This window comes from Strongylocentrotus purpuratus, unplaced genomic scaffold (genome assembly GCF_000002235.5).
Source record: "Strongylocentrotus purpuratus isolate Spur 01 unplaced genomic scaffold, Spur_5.0 spur5_scaffold_1, whole genome shotgun sequence".
NCBI lineage: Eukaryota > Metazoa > Echinodermata > Echinoidea > Camarodonta > Strongylocentrotidae > Strongylocentrotus > Strongylocentrotus purpuratus.
In genome coordinates, this window is record NW_022145594.1 from 20,834,917 (window position 1) to 20,857,566 (window position 22,650).

General features: G+C 39.4%; 1 protein-coding gene and 2 long non-coding RNA genes across 3 annotated transcripts in view; 2 read left to right on the forward strand and 1 right to left on the reverse strand.

The window, feature by feature from the left end:
- The first annotated feature begins 541 nt into the window (after positions 1-541).
- On the forward strand, positions 542-3,717 carry LOC115920972. Its single transcript, XR_004062635.1, has 3 exons — positions 542-756; positions 3,057-3,172; positions 3,455-3,717. It is a non-coding gene; the product is annotated as an uncharacterized LOC115920972 (long non-coding RNA).
- A 3,504-nt stretch (positions 3,718-7,221) lies between these two features.
- LOC115920973 lies at positions 7,222-12,191 on the reverse strand. The gene is made up of 4 exons (XR_004062636.1): positions 12,060-12,191; positions 9,642-9,751; positions 9,115-9,245; positions 7,222-7,708 (listed from the first exon to the last, which is right to left on the reverse strand). It is a non-coding gene; the product is annotated as an uncharacterized LOC115920973 (long non-coding RNA).
- A 10,114-nt stretch (positions 12,192-22,305) lies between these two features.
- Positions 22,306-22,650, forward strand: part of LOC757175 (dual specificity tyrosine-phosphorylation-regulated kinase 1A) — a 39,459-nt gene continuing 39,114 nt past the window's right edge. Inside the window, exon 1 of the mRNA XM_030977806.1 lies at positions 22,306-22,363. The gene's annotated coding sequence lies outside the window, so the exon portion shown is untranslated. The remainder of the gene's footprint in view (positions 22,364-22,650) is intronic.

The following is a 22,650-nucleotide window of genomic DNA, read 5'->3' on the forward strand; positions in this document are numbered from 1 at the left end:
AATGAAACGCACATTTCCATTATATAATATATAATGAAAAGCCATTTCCATTATATAATATATAATGAAAAGCGTATTTCCATTATATAATATATAATGAAACGCACATTTCCATTATATAATATATAATGAAAAGCGTATTTCCATTATATAATATATAATGAAACGCACATTTCCATTATATAATATATAATGAAAAGCGTATTTCCATTATATAATATATAATGAAAAGCACATTCCATAATATAATATATAATGAAAAGCACATTTCAATTATATAATATATAATGAGAGGCGTATTTCTATTATATAATATATAATGAAAAGCGCATTTCCATTATATAATATAAAATGAAAAGCGCATTTCCATTATATATTAAATAACGATTGTGTATGCAAATATCAATGGTTGGTAACGCTCATAATATGAATATTCATGAGCTTGACTGATATTATTATCCTCTATTCCAGGCACCTTTCCATTTTGTGTTCTTTGTGCATTCTTATCAGAAATCCTACGTGCGATAAATAAGTCTCTGTATCACCATTCTCCTTCTTATTTGTATGCAGATTTGGTTATAATGATTGATAACTGTAATCATCCTCATTATTTTAATAAGAAATTTTTCTATCTGTGATGGAAGTTTTTATGTACGATTGCCTGATCTGATGACAAGACTTTCGCTGCATGCATATTTAATGTATGACGTCACCCACACAGAGTGAGAGCTCGAAGTTTTCTTTGAAAGTTTGATGGTGAGTACAGCTGTAATTACGTTCAAATCTCGTAAATTGAATCATATTTATAAACATATCTGTTGTAGGTATGAATCTGCTGATTTGTCTGTACATTGTGAAGTGGTTTAAAATGGTTATACCTGATGAATTTAGGAGTAATCTACACTCGAACTTTTGATTCGTTATTTATCGTCGTGAGAAATATTTCAGCTCGATTGCCATCGTCACTCCTTGATCCTTGGCCCAAACTTTCGGGCGAGACCCTCTCTGAAAATTAGATACGAGTATAGGGTCTACAGGCAGATCACTTCACTAGCGCTAGCTGCATCAATGATCCAAGCTTTTTGTTACGTTTAGGTCTAACTGTTGAAAAACTGCTTTCATAGTTGGGTCAGAAGAAAGTTAATAGCTAACACTAAAAAGCATGGTCACAGTTGACATGAGTTGTGCACAAGCGCCAAAATTTGGACCAGATACCGAGATAGACGAGTACGCACGAGAGTAGAAAATTTGAGGCCTAGATTCTAGGCTAGCCCTAGGCCTACAGACCAGTAAATAATTGGACAACCTGTGAACAGGCGTGGATCCAGGATTTCTTAGGGGGGGCCCAAATTTGAAAAAAATCTGCACCACCCTACTCTTACATGCAGGTTCCGCTAAACGTTTCTCTAAGTAGGTGAGGGGGGGGGGGGGGGGGGGGGAGGTATTTACGATCAAGTAGAGCGTTGTGAAATCGGCGTGGTGTCTAAGGGCAAAGAATGTGCGGGGGTCAAGGGGTGGAACCCCCAGAAGCTCAGGGGTATAGGCATTTAATTGCGGTCAGATGAGCATATTAGCATACCTTATTTGTGACACTGGCAGGACACTAATTGGCGTCACTATTCTTTCTTTCTTTATGAATTTGCCATTGTCCCACAAACGCATTAAGAAGTATAATTTATTAAACATTGAGGAAAAATCTCGGAAAATTATGTCATTTCAGCAACATTTGTAAATCACCGGTAATCACCGGTATCAAATTAGAAATAAACCACGTTTGAATTATATTTGGGGGCATCTGTCAGCCCCCCCCCCCAAGTCCCCTTCCCCATCAGTACGCCAGTGCCCCTCCCCCCCCCCCCCCCGATCTACACGTAACTGATCTCCCCTACCTTTCTTCTTTCTCTTTTTTTCTTTCCCTTTCTCTCCTATTTCCCTTTCCTTTCCCTTCCTACTCTCTGTTTTAGGTTTGCTAGGGGGAGGCAAGGGCCTTTTGGCCCCCCCCCTCCCCGATCCACACATTGTTGGCGGGATTAATCGCAACTGTTCTCCCCTTCTTATCACCCTTTTCTTTTCTTCTTCCTCTTTTTTGTTCCCTTTTAATTAGCTCTCCTCTATCCCTTTCCCTTCCTTCTCCTTTTTTTTTGGGGGGGGGAGGGAGAAGGAGGCAAGGGCCTTTGCCCCCCCCCCCCCGAACTACAACTTGTTGGCGGGAAAATTGCAACTGATTTCCCCCTTCTTTTCTTCTTCTCTTTTTTTCCTTCTCTTTATCCCCTCTTTACTTTTTTTCTTTCCTTTCCTTCCTTCTCTTTTATTTTTTGATGGGGGAGGGGGAGAGGTTACAGCTGGGAGGCAAGGCCCTTTCGGCCCCCCGATCTCCTTTTCCCCATTTTCTTTTCTTCTTCCTCTTCTTTCTGTCCCTTTCTCTCCTTTTTCCTTCTTTTCCTTCTCTCTCTCTCTCTCTCTCTCTTTTTTTTTTTTTTTTTGCGTTGGGGGGGGGGGGGGGGGGGGGGGGGGGCCAGGTCCACTCGGCCGCGCCTGTCTGTGAATGTGATACTCGTAGTAGTACAGAGTCTTGTAGCTATCTAACAATTTAAAACACGATCCCCCCCAAAAATATTCAGTCTAGACTACATTGTATACAGGGATACGTATAGTGGTGCCTGTGTGTTTCTTAAACTCTTTGTTGTCTTAGCCTAATTTGCCTCTGCTCTAGGCTCTATCTTTGAATTTTTGTTTGCTGTAAACACGATTAAGTTTTCTCTGTCATATATAGATCTAGGTTCATACCTTTTTTGCGTTTTTTCAATTTGATAGAATGAACAGTTACGAGACATGCATCTAGATCATCTAGAGACTGTAGATCAACTAGATCTGGATCAAGAAATTTAATATAAATTTCAATGTTAGATAATGAAGGAGGGCTTTTTTTGGTAAAGAGAAAATCCAAATTAAAATAGAACAGTTAATTCTGCAAATGCTCATCAATGTTTAAATGATCATGCTCATTTCCTTTTATTCTAAGAATTAAATCCCCCCCCCCCCTCTCTCTTTTACAGGAAAATGTACAGAGACACGTGTCGCAGTTAATGCATGCAGTACCAAATGCTTGCTTTCTTGGAGTATGTGCTTGAAACAAGAATGTCCTGGAGAAAACAGACCACCACAAGAGAAGGTAAACATATTTACTTTTGATCTAACTTGATTGTTTATTTTTTTTCAAGTAAAACAATATTTGAAATGAGTGAGGTCAAGGCCAAGCTGGAGGGGATGCGAAGGGCTGGTTTGAGAAGTATGTATTAATGGGATGGCTACAATGTATGTATGATTCCACATGAAAAAATTTGAGGCCTAGGCCTACAATGTACATGCAAGACATTTTATGTTACAACAGAGATACATGTATGATGTAGGTATCAATGTTTTACTTTCATTCTCTTCTCTTTTCATTCAACAGACATACATGTACAGTATGGACTATGAAGTTCTACTTAGCCTCTTCAATGAACTGCTGGAGCTGCGACCGGGTATCAAAACCTTGGTATTATAAACTTCATAACCAGTGGCGGAGATATGTTGTTAGCCAGGGGGGAGGGGTCAGTGCCCCCCCCCCCACTTTTTCAAGTACTCCCAGTATGCCCCTTTTATGGCCTTTTCACATAGGTAAAGTGCCATATTACTTTGACAAGTTCCCCTATTAATTTGTAAATTTGCCCCTTCCCATTTCACCTCTGATAAGTGCCCCTTATCCTTCGACAAGTTCCCATTATTCTATGCAATAAGTGTTCATTTTCCATTCTCATAACTGCCCTTTTTAATCTCTAGTAAGTGCCCCCTCCATCTCCTGATTAGTGCTCTTTTCATCTCTGATGAGTGTCCCATTTTGTCTCTAATAACTGCCACTTTTATTTGACACGCCCCTTTTCCTTCCTAATAAATGCTCTTTTTTCTGATCATAAGTACCCCTTACCCTTCTCATAATTACCCCTTTTCATCTCTGATAAGTGCCTTGTTTACTTTAACATGTGCCTCTTTTTCTTTTTAATAAGAGCCACTTCCCCATTCTCATAATAGCCCCCTTTCACCTCCAATAAATGCCCCTATTAAAATCTGATCTGCACCTCCCTTTTTGTCTCGCCTACGAGCAAAAAGTGAGACATAGGCGCTGCTTTTCTGGTGACGGCGGCGTCAACGGCGTCAACATCAAAAACTTAACCTAAGGTTAAGTTTTTGAATTTTTGATATAATTTTCAAAGTTTAAGTTTTTAGTCAATGAAACTTAGACTATAAGGTTATCAAGTATTCCCAATCACGTGAGAATTCCCATTCTCACAAGAGCCTTTTTTCATTCCTGGTGAGTGCCTCTTTCTGTAGGTCTAAGAAGTGCCCCATTTTCACCTCTGATAATTACCCTTTTTACATGACACATGCTCCTTTTCCTCTTATCCCTTTAGTGTCCCCTTTTCCTCTCATCATTAAACGCGCCCCTAATTTCAAGCGACTAAGAGTAACTTCCCCCAAAGCTCGCTCGCATTTATAGATGATATAATTACATTACTTATTAAAGGTCTTTTCAGTCTTCCATTGTGAGAATGTGCTTATAACCCCATCAGGATTGGGTTTTTCCCTCTTAATAAGATGCAATTTTTTGTACTGCGACCTCACAAAACTTAAAATTTTCCTCGCTCGCAAATCAATTTTCATACCATCACACCAAACTGATACTTAAGCAATATCTTGTATGGTGTATAAAGAGAAACAAATGTTGAAATCGTCCCTGATAATGTAGTCACAATGTAGGGGTATACCATTGTCTAAAAAAATGGATATTTTCGCTTTGAGATTCCCTTTTTTTCCAGAAAGTGCCTATTTTGTTGGTGCCCCCCCCCCCACTTTGGAAGACGCTCCGCCACTCCTGGGGGGACACATCAGTCAAAAGCGCGCACAGGGGGGGGGGGGGGGGGGGGGTTGAGGGGTAATGTGCCCCCCTCCGAAGCTGAAATTTTTAACCTGGATTTGGTCAAACTCCCAATAGATAAATATCATTCACAAATCTCTTCAAGCAGTACGTGTAACTTCACCTTGCAAGCAGTATGTTTAATTTTTTTTATCACCTTGTATATTAGGCCCTGTATTTCAGCTCAAATTGTTTAGTGATTGTGGACAGGCGAAGCAGGAAAATAGAAATTTGGCCTTCATACACACAACCAGACCAGTGACACCATGAAACAGAAACACTATTACAATGATTACCGGTACTGAAACATAGTTTTCAAACTACCAAGGAGAGGTAACCAGGAACCAAGGTATAATACAATGATGCAATTTTACCCATGTTGTAGTAGTACATGGTAGTAGTATGGATATCCCGCCTCTTCTTTTATGCACATCCTTTCCACTGATATCGCAAGTTTTAGAAAAAAGGGCCCAATGTCTGCATAACTAAGCAAGGTAGGAGTTCATTAAAACATGATGTAAAACATTAAGTATATCACACCAAAGCATCTCAATCTGACAGCACGATGTGGAGAAAAGTTAATGGTGTAGATAAATACACAAGAAATATGTTCATCGGCAGTCTAAGTCGAGCAATCATTTATAAAACTGAGGCTTTGCCAAGGCATCCATTTTAAGTATGTGTCTATAGGGCAAATAAGTGTAGTCAAGTACTCAAGTTTCCACCTGTCAGCCAAGATCAAACTTTTGGAATATAAGAGTTTTGGGGAGGGGTCATCTTTTATCAATTTCTGTTTATTGATATTAATTATAACATTTGGGAATGGGCCTATGAGTATGATTTATATATTGTATAAAACAAGCAACTGTTAATAAAAGGTCTGATATACCTTGGTGCGTGTGTGGACCACGGAGTAACCATCACACTAAAGGATGTTATATACTATTGTACATTATTATTGTTTCTCTGGAAAAAATTGCAATCATTGAGTCAGGTATTTTTTTTTTTTTTTTAAAGAAATCAGCATGTTTTTATAATGTGTTTTATAATAAGGGTGCAGGTCATGATACAAAAAAATTCCCTGGAGAAAAAAATAGTGCTCAGATTTAGCCTAAGTATGCTTTGTTGAATTTTTAAAGAAAAAAGTAATCTACAAATGGAAGTAGCAGATGAGGTCATTTGTGCTTAATATTTGACCATCAATGTTATAATCTGTAAACATATTAGTTTGTTGTAATAAAATGAATAAATGAATAAATCTTATATACAGTATTCCCTTCATATCTTTTCTTTTTAGTGTGCATATATGGTTGGAGAAATAGAATCATATGTGGAAAAAATCTGGAAACAGAACGTGAGAGTTCAGAGAGAGAGAGAGAGAGAGCAAAAGAAAAAGGAAAGGAAATGAGAGAACTGTTTAATGGTGAGAGATGTTGATGCCGTGAAAATGAAAAATTTATAATGCAGTGAGACAGCGAGAGAGAGAAAAAAAAAAAAAAATCCATCTTATAAATGCGTTAATCGCCTCGCCGCTATGTGGCTCGTGGGCGATGCTCTGCATCGTCCTAGGGACAACCCCCCCCCCCCCCCCGATAGGCCCTGACAATGAAATCTGGAGAACATACAGATTCACAAGGGCTGGACTACTCAGTCTCGTGGATCAAATAAAGAAATAATGGAAGTTATTATAAAAGTATGTTTTTCTCTCTTGTTATGATAATTGGAGAAAAAAAACCCTGTTAATCAGATTATATTAGTTTTAGCTTCAACTGTTTGATATTAATATGCATGTGGGCACAAATAGCAGCAACTGCGGTAAGTGATATCTACGGTATTCCTTGAGCTGCGGTAAATGATCTTATTGTATATGCCACTTACTGGTTTTCCATAGACCTGCGCACAAATGTTATCATATAATGCTATTTTAAAAAAAATCAATAGGATGGTGTACAAATCGAATATATTATGCCATTCTTTCCACTTAACTACATGTATTCAATATCCGTGTCATTCAAACAATACAGGCAAACATTCCCTGATGTCATTAAGTTTACATCAATCTATCTTGCTTCTCTCCTTATAAACAAGCCATCTTCATTGGAATTCACATCCTGAATTCCAATGAAGATAGACACCTCTCTTGCATTGTACATGAAATATCCATTCACTGATCTCCGCATGAAGTACCCTCAATTTTACGCACAGAAAGCTCACACTAACCCGTAACCAAAACCACCCTGAAATGATGACAATATTCAAAAGATCAATTCATTTGTAATCAAGTGTGGATTTTAATTCATTTGATCCCTTGATAGTCTGGGTTCGGTATACCGAAACAGGGGAGGGAGCAGCTTGTGGCGTGGAACCATAAGGACCAATGAGGTTCTTTTGGGACATAGTTTATATAAAATTACCAAGCTGAAACCTACCCTAATACCAGTCACATAAATCAATGCTCAACTGAGTATTTGTTGCGTTTTCCTCAATCATGACTTGTTGAGTTTTGTGCAGAAGTGCTACAATCCATTGTTTGAGAATGTATATAGCGAGTAGTTCAAATCAGGAGGGTCGCAAACTCCTTCTCAACCTCCATTGTTACATCTTGATTCCTGAAGAGCCTTGTGATTTGAGATGAACTTGGGAGAAGTTCCCACGTTGTTTTGGAGGCACACGCTCCTTGTGCTGACTGCTCCTCTTCAGCAACTACTACAGACAAGTCCACTTGTATCTTTGTAACCAATTCCAATAAGCCAGCTGTTCATGAATAAAATGTTAATTGAAAGAAGAAAAAAAAATCCAATATTGTTACAAGCACTTTAAGATCTAAAGCTGACATCACAAGTATATTTCTTTTTCTTCTTTCTTGTTGTTTTTCTTCTTCTAGTAATCTTCAAAGGGCTATTAGTTTTATATAAATTCACTGTTTGCTCACTGGAGTACATTCCTTATTTTCCATGCCAACGAGAGATCCCAGATTAAAATATTACTTCTCATTATAGTCTGAAATGAAATACCATATTGCTAAACATGTATTTTATTACTAATATACTACATGTCTGAGTAAAAGATCTAATCAAACATTCCGACCATTGTTTTAAAGACCGTCAATACTACTGGGCCAGAAGGGATTAGACCACCCAGCCAGGTCACTGACAGGTGGCTATCTCATCAACTCAGCTCTCAACTAACATAAGAAAGAGAGGATCATGGGGGACCAACAGACACCGATTGGGAAGTTTTCTATATAGAGAGAGCAAGTAGGACAGTGGGGCTTTAAGAATAGCAATTAGCATTCATAGAAATGGCATAGAATTTACATCCTTAAACTTTAAGCTTTGAAAACCTCGTTTTGATTTGAGTGTAACTTTTGAGTTATTAACAACCAAAATTTTCCAGTGATTTGTTTTTGTTTCACTTTTAGTACACAAACATATTTTTCTTTATCACACTTGCAGGATATAATCATATAAGATAATTTGATCTTGTACTGCTAGGCTGCCCCCCCCCCTCCCCCTCTATTATACGAGTGTGAAAAAAGAATACAATTCTTTGTAGCCTTTCTTAATCACTAATCAAAATTTTGAACTTCAGTTAATGTTGTTTAAAGAATATATTATGAAAGTGAGATGGATTGCAGGTGGCAAGGGTGTATTGGTTGAGAATTGCAGGTAATAATTCATGCTCTACTATTATTAATTTTGTGTTACAACATAACCACTAAACAATAGAGCAGGTCGTAAAAATCAGATACACGTTTCACAAACTGGGGGTCAGCGTATTTTTAGTTTAATAATACAAAGGAAGATTTTTTAAACTGCCAATGATGAGTATCAATACATACAGCTCCACCAGCACCTGGAAAATCTGATTGTACGACACTTGTTCCTCAAGACATTTGCTCAACATCAATTTCCTACGCTATTATCCAAATACTTAACTTCATCCCGGGATCCAACACTAGACCTTACCCTACACCTAACCTCAATCCCAATTGCAACCCTCGGCCTAACCCTACACATTTGACAAATAAAGCCTTGAGCAGTCGTTGCAGGAGCAAATGTTTGGTCACTCCAAATGCCATGACAGGCTCACTTGCTATGACTTTATCTGTTTCTTTACCACATTAAAAAAAAACCATTGTAATATTCATTATTAATTACCAGTCCATTGTGCTTTGCTCCTAATATGTCAGGCACAAGAGGCCATCGCTTTCAGGTAAGGGGCAGAACATCAAGACTGGAACCTCAAGGCACCCCATGATCTCTCAACAGGAAGCCCTCCTTCTCAATCCCTGGAACAGAATTATAAACAATTCAATAAATATATAACCAAATTTGAAATAAATAGCACTATTTAATATTTTAGTTGTCTTTAACGTTTACTTTTACAGCAAAATTTGAAGGTCGATTGTTATTTTTTTTTGTTGCTTGTTGTTCCTTTTCATGTATTGGACCCCCCCCCCCCCCCCTTTCCCCTGCACATGAGCTTAAAATGTTAATTCTAAAAAGAGAAACACTTCAGCAACGTGTTAGTAGACATGTGGATTCATACATAGCCATCCCATGAATACTTCTCAAACCAGCCCTTTGCATCCCCTTCAGTTTGACCTTGACCTCACCTATTCAAAATTTTGTTTTACTTGAAAAAACTAAACAGATCAAGTTAGATCAAAAGTAAATATGTTTACCTTCTCTTGTGGTGGTCTGTTTTCTCCAGGACATTCTTGTTTCAAGCACATACTCCAAGAAAGCAAGCATTTGGTACTGCATTAACTGCGACAAGTCTCTGTACATTTTCCTGTAAAAGAGAGGGGGGGGGGGGATTTAATTCTTAGAATAAAAAGAAATGAGCATGATCATTAAATCATTGATGAGCATTTGCAGAATTAACTGTTCTCTTTTGGACTTTCTCTTTACCAAAAAAGCCCTCCTTCATTATCTAACATTGAAATTTATATTCAATTCCTTGATCCAGATCTAGTTGATCTACAGTCTCTAGATGATCTAGATGCATGTCTCGTAACTGTTCATTCTATCAAATTGAAAAAACGCAAAATAGATATGGACCTAGATCTATATATGACAGAGAAAACTTAATCGTGTTTACAGCAAACAAAAATTCAAAGATAGAGCCTAGAGCAGAGGCAAATTAGGCTAAGCCAACAAAGAGTTTAAGAAACACACAGGCACCACTATACGTACCCCTGTATACAGTGTAGTCTAATTTGGGGGGATCGTGTTTTAATTTGTTAGACAGCTATGAGACTCTGTACGACTACGAGTATCACATTCACAGGCAGGCACAGATCCAGGGGGGCCGCCCCCCCCCCCCCCCCCCCCCACCCACAAAAAATAAAAAGAAAGAGAGAGAAGGAAAAGAAGGGAAAAAGGAGAGAAAGGGAAAGAAAGAAGAGGAAGAGGAAAAGAAAAGGGGGAAAAGAAGGAGATCGGGGGCCGAAAGAGCCTTGCCTCCCAGCTGTAACCTCTCCCCCTCCCCCCATCAAAAAATAAAAGAGAAGGAAGGAAAGGAAAAGAAAAAAAGTAAAGAGGGGATAAAGAGAAGGAAAAAGAGGAAGAAGAAAAGAAGGGGGAAATCAGTTGCAATTTTCCCGCCAACAAGTTGTAGTTCAGGGGGGGGGGCAAAGGCCCTTGCCTCCTCCTCCCTCCCCCCCCCAAAAAAAAAGGAGAAGGAAGGGAAAGGGATAGAGGAGAGCTAAAAGGGAACAAAAAAGAGAAGAAGAAAAGAAAAGGGTGATAAGAAGGGGAGAACAGTTGCGATTAATCCCGCCAACAATGTGTGGATCGGGGAGGGGGGGGGGCCAAAAGGCCCTTGCCTCCCCTAGCAAACCTAAAACAGAGAGTAGGAAGGGAAAGGAAAGGAAAATAGGAGAGAAAGGGAAAGAAAAAAAAGAGAAAGAAGAAAGGTAGGGGAGATCAGTTATGTGTAGATCGGGGGGAGGGGCACTGGCGTACTGATGGGGAAGGGGACCTGGGGGGGGGGGGTGACAGATGCCCCCCAAATATAATTCAAACATGGTTTATTTCTAATTCGATACCGGTGATTTACAAATGTTGCTGAAATGACATAATTTTCCGAGATTTTTCCTTAATATTTAATAAATTATACTTTTTAATGCGTTTGTGGGACAATGGCAAATTCATAAAGAAAGAAAGAATAGTGACGCCAATTAGTGTCCTGCCAGTGTCACAAATAAGGTATGCTGATATGCTCATCTGACCGCAATTAAATGCCTATACCCCTGAGCTTCTGGGGGTTCCACCCCTTGACCCCCGCAGGTTCTTCGCCCTTAGACACCACGCCAATTTCACAACGCTCTACTTGATCGTAAATACCTCCCCCCCCCCCCCACCTACTTAGAGAAACGTTTAGCGGAACCTGCATGTAAGAGTGGGGTGGTGCAGATTTTTTTGTCTACCCCCCCCCCCCCCCCTCCCGGTTTTTGCTCATTTCGCCACTGCCGGTGTCACTATTACGTACCAATATTTGGCTTGCATAATTTCAAATTTGGGCCCCCCCCCCCTAAGAAATCCTGGATCCGCGCCTGTTCACAGTCCAATTATTTACTGGTCTGTAGGCCTATAGGCCTCAAATTTTCTACTCTCGTACTCGTCTACTATCTCGGTATCTGGTCCAAATTTTGGCGCTTGTTCACAACTCATGTCAACTGTGACCATGCTTTTTAGTGTTAGCTATTAACTTTCTTCTGACCCAACTATGAAAGCAGTTTTTCAACAGTTGGACCTAAACGTAACAAAAAGCTTGGATCATTGATGCAGCTAGCGCTAGCTAGTGAAGTGATCTGCCTGTAGACCCTATACTCGTATCTGATTTTCAGAGAGGGTCTCGCCCGAAAGTTTGGGCCAAGGATCAAGGAGTGACGATGGCAATCGAGCTGAAATATTTCTCACGACGATAAATAACGAATCAAAAGTTCGAGTGTAGATTACTCCTAAATTCATCAGATATATCCATTTTAAACCACTTCACAATGTACAGACAAATCAGCAGATTCATACCTACAGCAGATATGTTTATAAATATGATTCAATTTACGAGATTTGAACGTAATTACAGCTGTACTCACCATCAAACTTTCAAAGAAAACTTCGAGCTCTCACTCTGTGTGGGTGACGTCATACATTAAATATGCATGCAGCGAAAGTCTTGTCATCAGATCAGGCAATCGTACATAAAAACTTCCATCACAGATAGAAAAATTTCTTATTAAAATAATGAGGATGATTACAGTTATCAATCATTATAACCAAATTTGCATACAAATAAGAAGGAGAATAGTGATATAGAGACTTATTTACCGCACGTAGGATTTCTGATATTAAGAATGCACAAAGAACACAAAATGGAAAGGTGCCTGGAATAGAGGATAATAATATCAGTCAAGCTCATGAATATTCATATTATGGGCGTTACCAACCATTGATATTTGCATACACAATCGTTATTTAATATATAATGGAAATGCGCTTTTCATTATATATTATATAATGGAAATGCGCTGTTCATTATATATTATATAATGGAAATGTGCTTTTCATTGTATATTATATAATGGAAATACGCCTCTCATTATATATTATATAATTGAAATGTGCTTTTCATTATATATTATATAATGGAATGTGCTTTTCATTATATATTATATAATGGAAATACGCTTTTCATTATATATTATATAATGGAAATGTGCTTTTCATTATATATTATATAAGTGGAATGTGCTTTTCATTATATATTATATAATGGAAATGTGTTTGTCATTATATATTATATAATGGAAATACACTTTTCATTATATATAAATAATGGAAATGTGCTTTTCATTATATATTATATAATGGAAATACACTTTTCATTATATATAAATAATGGAAATGTGTTTTTCATTATATATTATATAATGGAAATACACTTCTCATTATATATAAATAATGGAATGTGAATTGTAATTGTTTATAAATAATGAAGTCTGAATTGTAATTATTTATAAATAATGAAAATGCGTTAAGAATTATATACAAATAAAAATGTACATTTACTTGCATTATATGTAAATAATGGTTATTATTTGTTAAATAATGGTTATATAACATATAATTTGTCTAAATAATAGGTTTACAAACGGCGCCTCATAATGGAAGCGTCAAACTGATTCTTTGGAACGAAGGTCCAAACTCCAAACGGTATTGTGTTTTTTCATGTGCCGTTTCTCACGCTCTCTCGTCCGTTGGGCGACCCTGAACATCCGAGACATTGACCTATTTCACAATTCATTCACCATGCACAAGTCCTTGCACTAAAATATGGGTCTAGTTACAAATGATTCCTGGTTTCCGAATGTTAGTGAATCCATTGTTTTCCTCTGTTTTTTTTCTCTCTCTCTCTCTCCTCTATTTTCTCTCCCCCTCTCTGTCTCTTTATCATCTCTTCTTTCCCCCTTATCTCTCTCTAATATGAAGTTGATTAAGTTTATTCAAGTTCATTTCCATCATAATGTTTTGTCATTGTAACCATTTCTGTTGTCCATTGTATAGGTATTCCTTAATTCAAACAATAATTTTCCAACAGTCAGTATAGTTTCCTCTCTCTCTCTCTCTCTCTCTCTCTCTCTGTCCAAAGAAGGTTGATGGGTATTATCTCAAATTTATAGCCATTATGTCATCACTTCAAAGGTTACATAGAATTTGGGGAGGGCAAAAATCGCCCAAAGTTCTTGTACATAAATATATTATTGCTCGCCCAGTTATACATAATGTTACTTGATTGAATATGTGGCGACCGGATTTAAGTTCACGACCCCGTGTACACGAAGCATCTGCAGATAGCACTGCCCCAGTCAGTCCTGTAGCCATTGGCTGATGGCTTCTTCTCTACAGGATAGAGGGAGGCCTGTAATTAAAAAGGAAACTAGGCGGAGGGGTGAAAGAGGCTGCCATTCTATCCTCCGCTATTGTTCCGATCCTCTGACATTTACCAAGGTGTCGTGTGGCATTCCATCGGTATGGTTAATTTCACTGTGGGATGCGTAGCGAATGCTACCGGGGGCAGCGGAAGATGCAAGCCTCTTGTCGCCTGCCCGGTAACCTTTCCGCGTCCTTTCGCTGACCCGTTCATCATCCCTGTCGTTTGTTTGATGGAGGCCATCTCGTCTTCTTTTAGCTCGCAAGATATATTTAACCTAGATTAGCTCTGGGGTTTGATTAATCTTAATTAATGTGTCATGCATTAAGGCACGAGCTCTCTTACACTGCCAATTTGCATGTTACAGATTCCGACCTGCAGGACATCGATTGTTTTCTCATAGAGCTCTTGAACATGATCACCGATATCGTCCCCCGAAACAGCACGAGACAATTTGTTTGCCACCTTTGTTCAAACGTGAGGAGATCATTTAATGAACTAATCCAAACAGAATTTTGTAGATAGACATTAAAAAGGACATTTTAATTGCTGGAGAATTGTCTTCTTGATTTTCTTGGCAGTCTTCTTCTTCTAACATTAAGCTTAGAACCATGATACAGAAAATTTGGGATTAATTGCCTGGCCACATCGGGCTAGTGTCTTATCAGAATGCTTGCCAGGGAGCGTTGCCCTAGTTGCCCCATGCTTGCCTGGGAGCAATGCCCTAGTTGTGCCCCACGTTGCCTGGGTCGTGAGCGCCATGGGTGTTGTCCAGGAGTCAGAACCAATAGTTGGTTTTGAAGACGCACTTCAATGTTTGAATACAAAAGACAGCAATCATCACCCTAATGGTATCATCGTCATCGAAGCCAAGTGGGATACCAACCAACGCTGACCTTTGCCCGCAGAATACCAGGCAGCCCCTCGACCCCTGCCACGCGCTTGGGGTCAGCAAGGGGTCAGTATTGGCCCCCCTCTGCAGGCTGCCTCTCCTCTCATCACGAGACCAGCTGGGAGAACGGCACGTAGCTTCTCGGACAACTTCCCTCATCCCTCAGCACCGCGACCGTGATTGAAGATGACATTCCATCTGTAGTAGTCCAGTTTGGACTTCACTTGATACCGCCGCGTTCATACTTGCCACAGGACGGACGCACCTCTTCCCGTTTGCTATCCCTATCAAACCCTCATCTATGTTGCAGTCATTCAGACTCAAAGGCCCGAATTCACTGAGGAGGTTTAAATTTAACCCATGGGTTAATTCTTCATAATACACAACCCATGGTCTAAAATTAGTGCAAAATAAGCGCGCCACAGTCAGAGGTCATCTATTAGACGCTCGCAAGGCAAGGTACACTTAATTTGCGCTAATTTTAAACAATGGGGAAATGTATTAAATGAGGGTTTAAACCTCCTTTGTGAATTCGGGCCAAGGTGTTTGATCAGGATTAACTCTTTGGTTGCTCTCCTCACCTCCCTGCACTGTCACTTGTTTGCCACTTGCACATTTTTGCACAACAATCAGCAACAATAGGGAAAGATTGCTTCCCTCAATACAATGGCATTGCAAAATTACCCTCTTACAATCTTGATTACTGTAGCTCCATTATATCCCTTTTAATACTGGTCCAGATTAATCTTGCTTTGGAGCCAGTTAAAATAAATTTAAAATCCTTGGGTATTTATCCCATCATAGATACAGTATGGCACAGAGAGATTGTTTGTGTGGCATACAAAGAGATTAACTTTAATCCTGATGTGTTCACACCTGCCACTTTAGGTGGGGATCACTTCCCCTTTCACCAAGAGGTCATTTGCTAGAACTGGGGTGCGCTTTCGTCACCTTTAACCTATTTCTGGCTAGGACAATCCTTGTGATGGAAACCCAGATCTGTCCTCCAGAAGTTTATTTGCTTAGATGACCCTTGATGCAAGTACTTCTGCATTCTCATATGAATGGAACATCTAGGTCAAATCCGATTCTTTTCTGTATATTTACAGTGTATTTAAGTTCCATGGGATCAACTGAGAACTTGTAGAATATCTGTCATTGTCTATGTAATGTGAGCTTCACTCAAGTAGGCAAGTTGGCCGTGTTCACACGTGTCATTTAGACATGATTTGAACGGAATGTCAAGCTTTATCATTGGTCAGAATATGTTTACATTCATGTAGTTCCCATCGTTGCCAACCATTCCTACTTTGGAGGAACTGTTCCTATCTTTTCGATTCTTTTGGCTGTCAAACTAATGTTTTAAACTTCCATCCTCTTATTTTCCCAGAAAACATACAGTGTATAACATTTTCAATCCTGGCCTGTGAAATATACACCAACAACATTAGTATGGAGACCTCATATGGATGGTTACATGAAATTCTTTTATCAAAATCAACAAATTTGACTATTTATACCGATGTGTTGATGGTATATTCATGATTAGAAGTAGGGCCTATTGAAAATGAACAGTGAGTTATCCCTTGATAAAAAACCTGTTTGAAGCATGCACCTCGTCAATGAAGTCTCGCCCTAAGTTTGGGCCCGAACATTACGCACCTCGTAGCTAGCATCGCCCATCCATCATGTATCTTGAGTTCTGCTCAACTTACATTGGCCTTCTCCTGATTTCAAAGGCAGTTTCTGCATGTAGGCTGCATTTTCAGACCCTATCTGATTCTCTGCTGTAACCTGTGTATAGTGACCCACTTTCTTGTGGTACGGAGTGAAATTTGCTTTCTTTTGTATCGGTGGGGGAGGGGGAGGGGGAAGAGGACGGAGGGAGAGGAAAGGGGATGAGCACCTGTCTGTTGTGTCTACTATCTCTCTCTCTCTTTCTCTCTTTCTCTCTATCTATCTCTCTCTCTCTCTCTCTCTCTCTCCCTCTCTCTCTCCCTCTCTCTCTCTCCCTCTCTCCCTCTGTATCTCTATTTCCCCCTCTTGGGCTCGTGCTATGGAAGCCATTCCCGCATCGGGGTCTGCGCTCAAAGACCAAGCAGAATACCTGGTGTTGCAAGTGGGGCGCATGCGAGCCGTTCACTACAAACTTGTCTAGCTATCAGCTGATAGTTGCATAATATAGTCAGCTAGGTTCAACCAGGAGGCATAACAGACGCCAGCCAGCTAGGTTCATCCAGTGGGCATGGGCATTTCATTATGATAAGAACGGCTTCTCCGTCTGTTGGATGCTCTTGGAATCCAAGTCTCAAGATTGCACCTCCTTGAGATGGCCTCGTTTCATGTAATTCATGCTAGAGAGAATGAGGGCTTAGGGAAGGGCTAATGCTCTCGTCAGATGTGGAGAAGGAAGAAGGGGATTGAAGAAGCAGTGATGGTAACTAGGGGAGGGGGGGGGGGAGAAGACAAAAGTATTCTACCCCTTCCTCCCCCTCAAGTATATTATCCACGCTGTAATAATGCACAATTTCACCTCCTAGATATGGCCCCATTTCATGTTATCGATGCAAGGGAGGAATGGAGGAAGCAGATATGGTAACTGGGGGAAGAGTTGCCCAATGGGGAAGAGGGGAGGGGGAGAAGTCAAAAATATTTTACCCCCTCCTCCCCCTCCCTCAAGTATATTATCCACGCTGTAATAACACAATTTCACCTAAATATGGCCCCATTTCATGGTTTCCATGCTAGGGAAGGGCTGATGATTTTGTCGGATGTGGAGAAGGGAGAAGGGGATGGAAGAAGCAGTGATGGTAACAATGGGAAGAGGGGAGGGGGGAGAAGACAAAAGTATTTTACCCCCTCCTCCCCCTCAAGTGTATTATCCACGCTGGAATAACACAGAACTTTCAAAAGGGTTAATGTGGAGAATAGAAGAAGGGTTGGAGAGATAGGGAGAAAGGAGTGAGGGAGAAAGAGAGAGAGAGAGAGAGAGAGGGGGGGGGGGGAGAAACAGAGGAGAAAGAAAGAGGCAGAAAGAGACAGAGGCAGAAAGAGACAGAGGAGAGAGAAAGACAGAGACACAGAAAGAGCAAGATAGGGAGACAGAGGAGAGAGAGAGGGGGGAAGAAAGATGGGGAGGGGCTTTGTGTTGCGAAAATGTATTAAAAGAAAATAACAGTAAAAGATGGATTGAATTAGATATTGCTAATAAAGATTAACCAGTCGGCGATGTTAGTGATCACCGATGTCTTAAGTGAAGGGATAGTTAGTGATAGAATTTATACCTTGTCCTCTGTGTGAACCCATGTCCTTGTTCGTTCTGTGACTTTGAAATTGATTGTGTAGCACACCTAGACACGGCAGGTGGGCACAGGAGATGAGCAGATGATAACAGGTAGAGATGAGAGAGAGGGAGAGAGAGAGAGAGAGAGGGAGAGAAGAGAAGAGAACATGAGATGAGTAGATCTAGAAAATGAGCGATAGGGCAGAGAGAGAGAGAGAGAGAGAGAGAGAGAGAGAGAGAGAGAAATGGATTGAGATAGAAAATGGAGAGGATGCATTAAGAATCAGAAACTGGGCAAGAGGACGACATGGGGTAGATACAAATAGAGAGAGAGGGAGTGGGGGAGAGAAATTGATTCATTTTAGATGGAATAGATACAAAAATTGGAGACGGGACAAAACGGGATGGGAGAGAAAAATTGAGAGATGGAAGTAGAGATTTTTGAGGAGAGGGAGGATAAAGGTGAGAGAGAGAGAGAGAGAGAGAGAAGATGTTAAAGGGAAAGTCCACCCTGAAATTAAGTTAGTTTTAATAGGAGTAGAAAAATGAGAGAAACAATTAAGTCAGTGAAAGTTTGAGCAAATTCCGATTAAAAATAAGGAAGTTAGGATTTTTGAAGTTGTGATCAATCAAACACAAATTGGCAACTCTATGACGTATCATGCGAGCTCAACTTCCATTTGCTCAGTACTAAAAAAATCTAAAATTTTCATTTTCCCTCAAGAAAAATTTCAACCATACATGCACCCTAAATATAATAATTGCAAATATGTTTCTATACTTCCCCTGCAAGGAACAAATATATATTCTGTCATCAATAACGAAGAAAACATGATTTTATGGAATATTATGCACAAAGCAAATGAAGGAGAGCTCGTATAATAAGTCACAGAGTTGCCAATTTGTATTTGATTGATCACAACTTCAATAATTCATAACTTTCTTATTTTCATTCAGAATTTGCTCAAACTTTCACTCACCTGATTTTCTTATTATTCTGCCTCTATCGAAACAAACTTATTTTGGGGGTGGACTTTCCCTTTAAGTTAGACAAGTAAGGAATATATAGAAACTGTGAAAATGTATCAAGTACACGATAAGGGAGTAAATAGAGAGGAGATGGATTGAAAGACAGCTCCCAAGAAAGTAGAACTCCAGTTGAAGCTGCCCCCCCCCCCCCACCAAGACCTGGGACAACGTGACTGGAATGAGGGTAGGCGAGGGGCGACCCCTCGATTGGGTAGTCTATCGTTCCAGACCTTCCATTACTCAATGAATACGGGAATCTCATGAAAGGATACAGAGGCGAGCAGCAAAAGGGATATTCTGGGGAAAGTATCCCGTAAAACATTTAAGATTATTCTCTCTTTAATCCTCAAACAGTACACACAAAAACAACACTCGATATTACAATTGACATAAGTTTCCTTCTGTTATCAGTTTATCGACCACTCATCATTTTTTTTAAATTTTAGGTCCATTATGAACAGTGGCATTGAACATGCTAGAAAGTAGTAAGATGCAATTGAAGAGGGAAGGAAGGAGCAAAGAAACCTACATGTACATGAAGGATTTGATATTATAACATGTACACATCTAATGGAGATATACATTTGAAGAACTGGTGCTCAATTAAAGTCCATATGATTGGATAGTTGATGGTTTCTAATCTGCAAAGTTTTGATTTCTTACCTGGCAGGTGAAATTTATGATCAAAAGGGAGATTCATGGACAGGTTTGCTCTGAATATGAGGAAATCTGGAAGATTTGTTGTTTGGTTTTGAGTCCTATTGACTTGCATTTTGCGGTGTGTTCACATCAGGTCTAGATGTGTAGAAGTAACATAGATACATGTAGGTAGGTAGGTAGGTAATGAGAGAAAGAGAGAGAGAGAGAGAGAGAGAGAGAGAGAGAGAGAGAGAGAGAGAGAGAGAAAGACAGGCAGAGAGACAGACTGACATGCATAGGGAGGGAAAGAGAGAAAGAGAGACAGATATACAGACTGACAGAGAGAGAGAGAGAGAGAGAGAGGGGGGGGGGGGGGGAGTGAGAGACAGGCTGACATACATATAGGGAGAGAGAGAGAGACAGATATACAGACTGACCTTGAGACATACACAAATGGAGAGAGAGAGACAGAGAGACAGAGAGAGAGACAGAGAGACAGAGACAGGCAGACAAACAAGAGAGAAGGAGAAAGGGGTTCAGTATTGTTATGTGTTACATGCATTTTGTTATATTTCAAAGGATTTTTTACAATTCAGCCTCGCAGCTTCAAGAAAGATTTTGAATAAATATACCATTAGAAAAGGGAGGGGGTGAGGGACAGAGATAGGCAGGCACTGAGAAAGAGTGAGACAGAGAGAAATAAAGAGAGACATACAAATATCACAGTTTAGTGAGCTTAATCTTGATTAACTATAAAAGGTGAATTTGGAGCTGTCAAACTTTAAAACAAAAATAATACTCCCATGACCGACTTATTCTTGAACTGCTCATAGACAGTATTTAAAGTAAACCAAGATACTTAAATTGGTCTTGCCTAATTTGTTCCTGAACTAGAGCTCCCCTTCTCTTTGCAATGCAACCCTGTACTTTACCATTTTCTACAAATACCAGAGTCCTCCAAAATAAATGATCTCCGTGTGTCTGGTATCGCCATTATCCCACGCTCCGACTTCGTTTATTACTTACAACTCTGACTGGTAATGAAAAGGACAACGCAGACGATAGCTAGCTGCACATGCACAGTCGGCAGACGGCCATGTATATTGCTTCATTAGAACTGCTCGGTTGCGCATCGGGACGATATTCGCATCCGACGAGATGCGGAAGTCTCTAATAACGCGCCCAACGAGCCGTATCAAATCTGGGAATCAAGTGCCAAGCGGAAATGAACGCTGGGAGACAAGGCCAAATGGAAAGATTTGGAGGGACGGCTAGGACGGAGATAAACGTGTGATTTGTACATGATATGACACATGGCTTTGTTTTCCCTTGTGTTTGACTTCTGGAGGATGAGCTGAAACAATATGACATAATGACTATTCCGTTGAATTATTTTGTTATGAACATAGTATCGACATGTACATGTACAGGTATTGATATTACATGCACACAACTATTCTACATCTATACTCGTTTGTTCGTCTATTCATTTCATTTTTATGAAAATACACAGCAAAAGCAAATAAACATACATACTAAGGCAGAGAATGTTCAGTTTATACGATAACTTCAAATGAAATAGTAGAAAAAAGGAAAAACCATGGTGGCCCTCAGACTGGAGATCTGATAACTTTTTCATCCTTTATCTCCTCTTTTGAAAGCTTTCTTTACTTATTCAATGTTTTCCTTTTTAATTCCTTTAACAAGGAACCATTTTCTTTTTAAGCAATGGTCTTTATTCACCATAGAGATCAAATGTCCATATTTCCCTATGGCTTAATACAAGTTTTGAAAACAAACAGTTTTACACTTTCATACCCATTTCCCATCAGCACACTACATGAAATGTTTTTTTATCATCAATAACATATATTTTTGTTAACAAAAAAAAAATTGAGCGAATCGTTACATGAGATCATCTGTTGAGAGGTAGTGGGGCATAACTTTCTGTATATAAAAAAAGATTTAAAAAAATTAAGTAATGTTGCCCTTCTACCTCAGTTTCACTAGACGATATTAGACCAAATAAAAAATAAAAAACATGTTGTGTCCTGCTTTTTTGAAAAATAGGAAGGAGGAGGCCCTTTTTTTCCTTTTTTTTCTTCTTTAAAATACCCGCTCGGTACATTTCCCCTGACAGTCGGACTATTTTTTCAAGATGGCCGCTGACATATTTTTTTTAATTTTTATTATAATCAGAAATAGATCCATTTTAGCAGTGTTTTTCATGTTTTTTTGTTTTGTTTTTTAATTCAAAAATTCAAAAATGTCTACAACAAAAATAAAAAAATAGGAGGCGCCCCCCCCCCCAAAAGGAAGCGGGCGGGGACACTAAGCATGTATATCTTTTTTAATGGCCTTAGACAGTGATGTATGGTGTATTATATTTGTGTGTCAATGAATTCATTTACTAAATAATCGATCAATTTAATGAAGTTTCCCAGGTCTTTCCATTCTAAGCTAAGCCAAGGGCTCAAAGCTTTTATTTACCTGGGAAAAAATGGTTTGTCTTTGGCTTTGGAAAGTATGTTTCTTATCAAATATTCACTTTTTTCTTCCTTCTGTCCAGGTTTTGCACAAGTAAAGTGGCCTAACCCTGGGCAAGGTATCGTTCTCGTTAATCGAGGTAAGTGCGACAAGATTCTTTCTATCTTTTGTACCGGACACCTGTTGGTGGGGAGATACTAGCGTTATGGTATATAGCCCTATTTCCTCTTCTTCTTTGCCGTCTTCTTCTTCTTCCTCTTCTTCTTTGCCGTCTTCTTCTTCTTCCTCTTCTTCTTTGCCGTCTTCTTCTTTTTCTTCTTCTTCTTTGCCGTCTTCTTCTTCTTCCTCTTCTTCTTTGCCGTCTTCTTTTTCTTCTCCTTCTTCTCCTCCTCCTCCTTATTCTCCTCCTTCTCCTCCTCCTTCTCC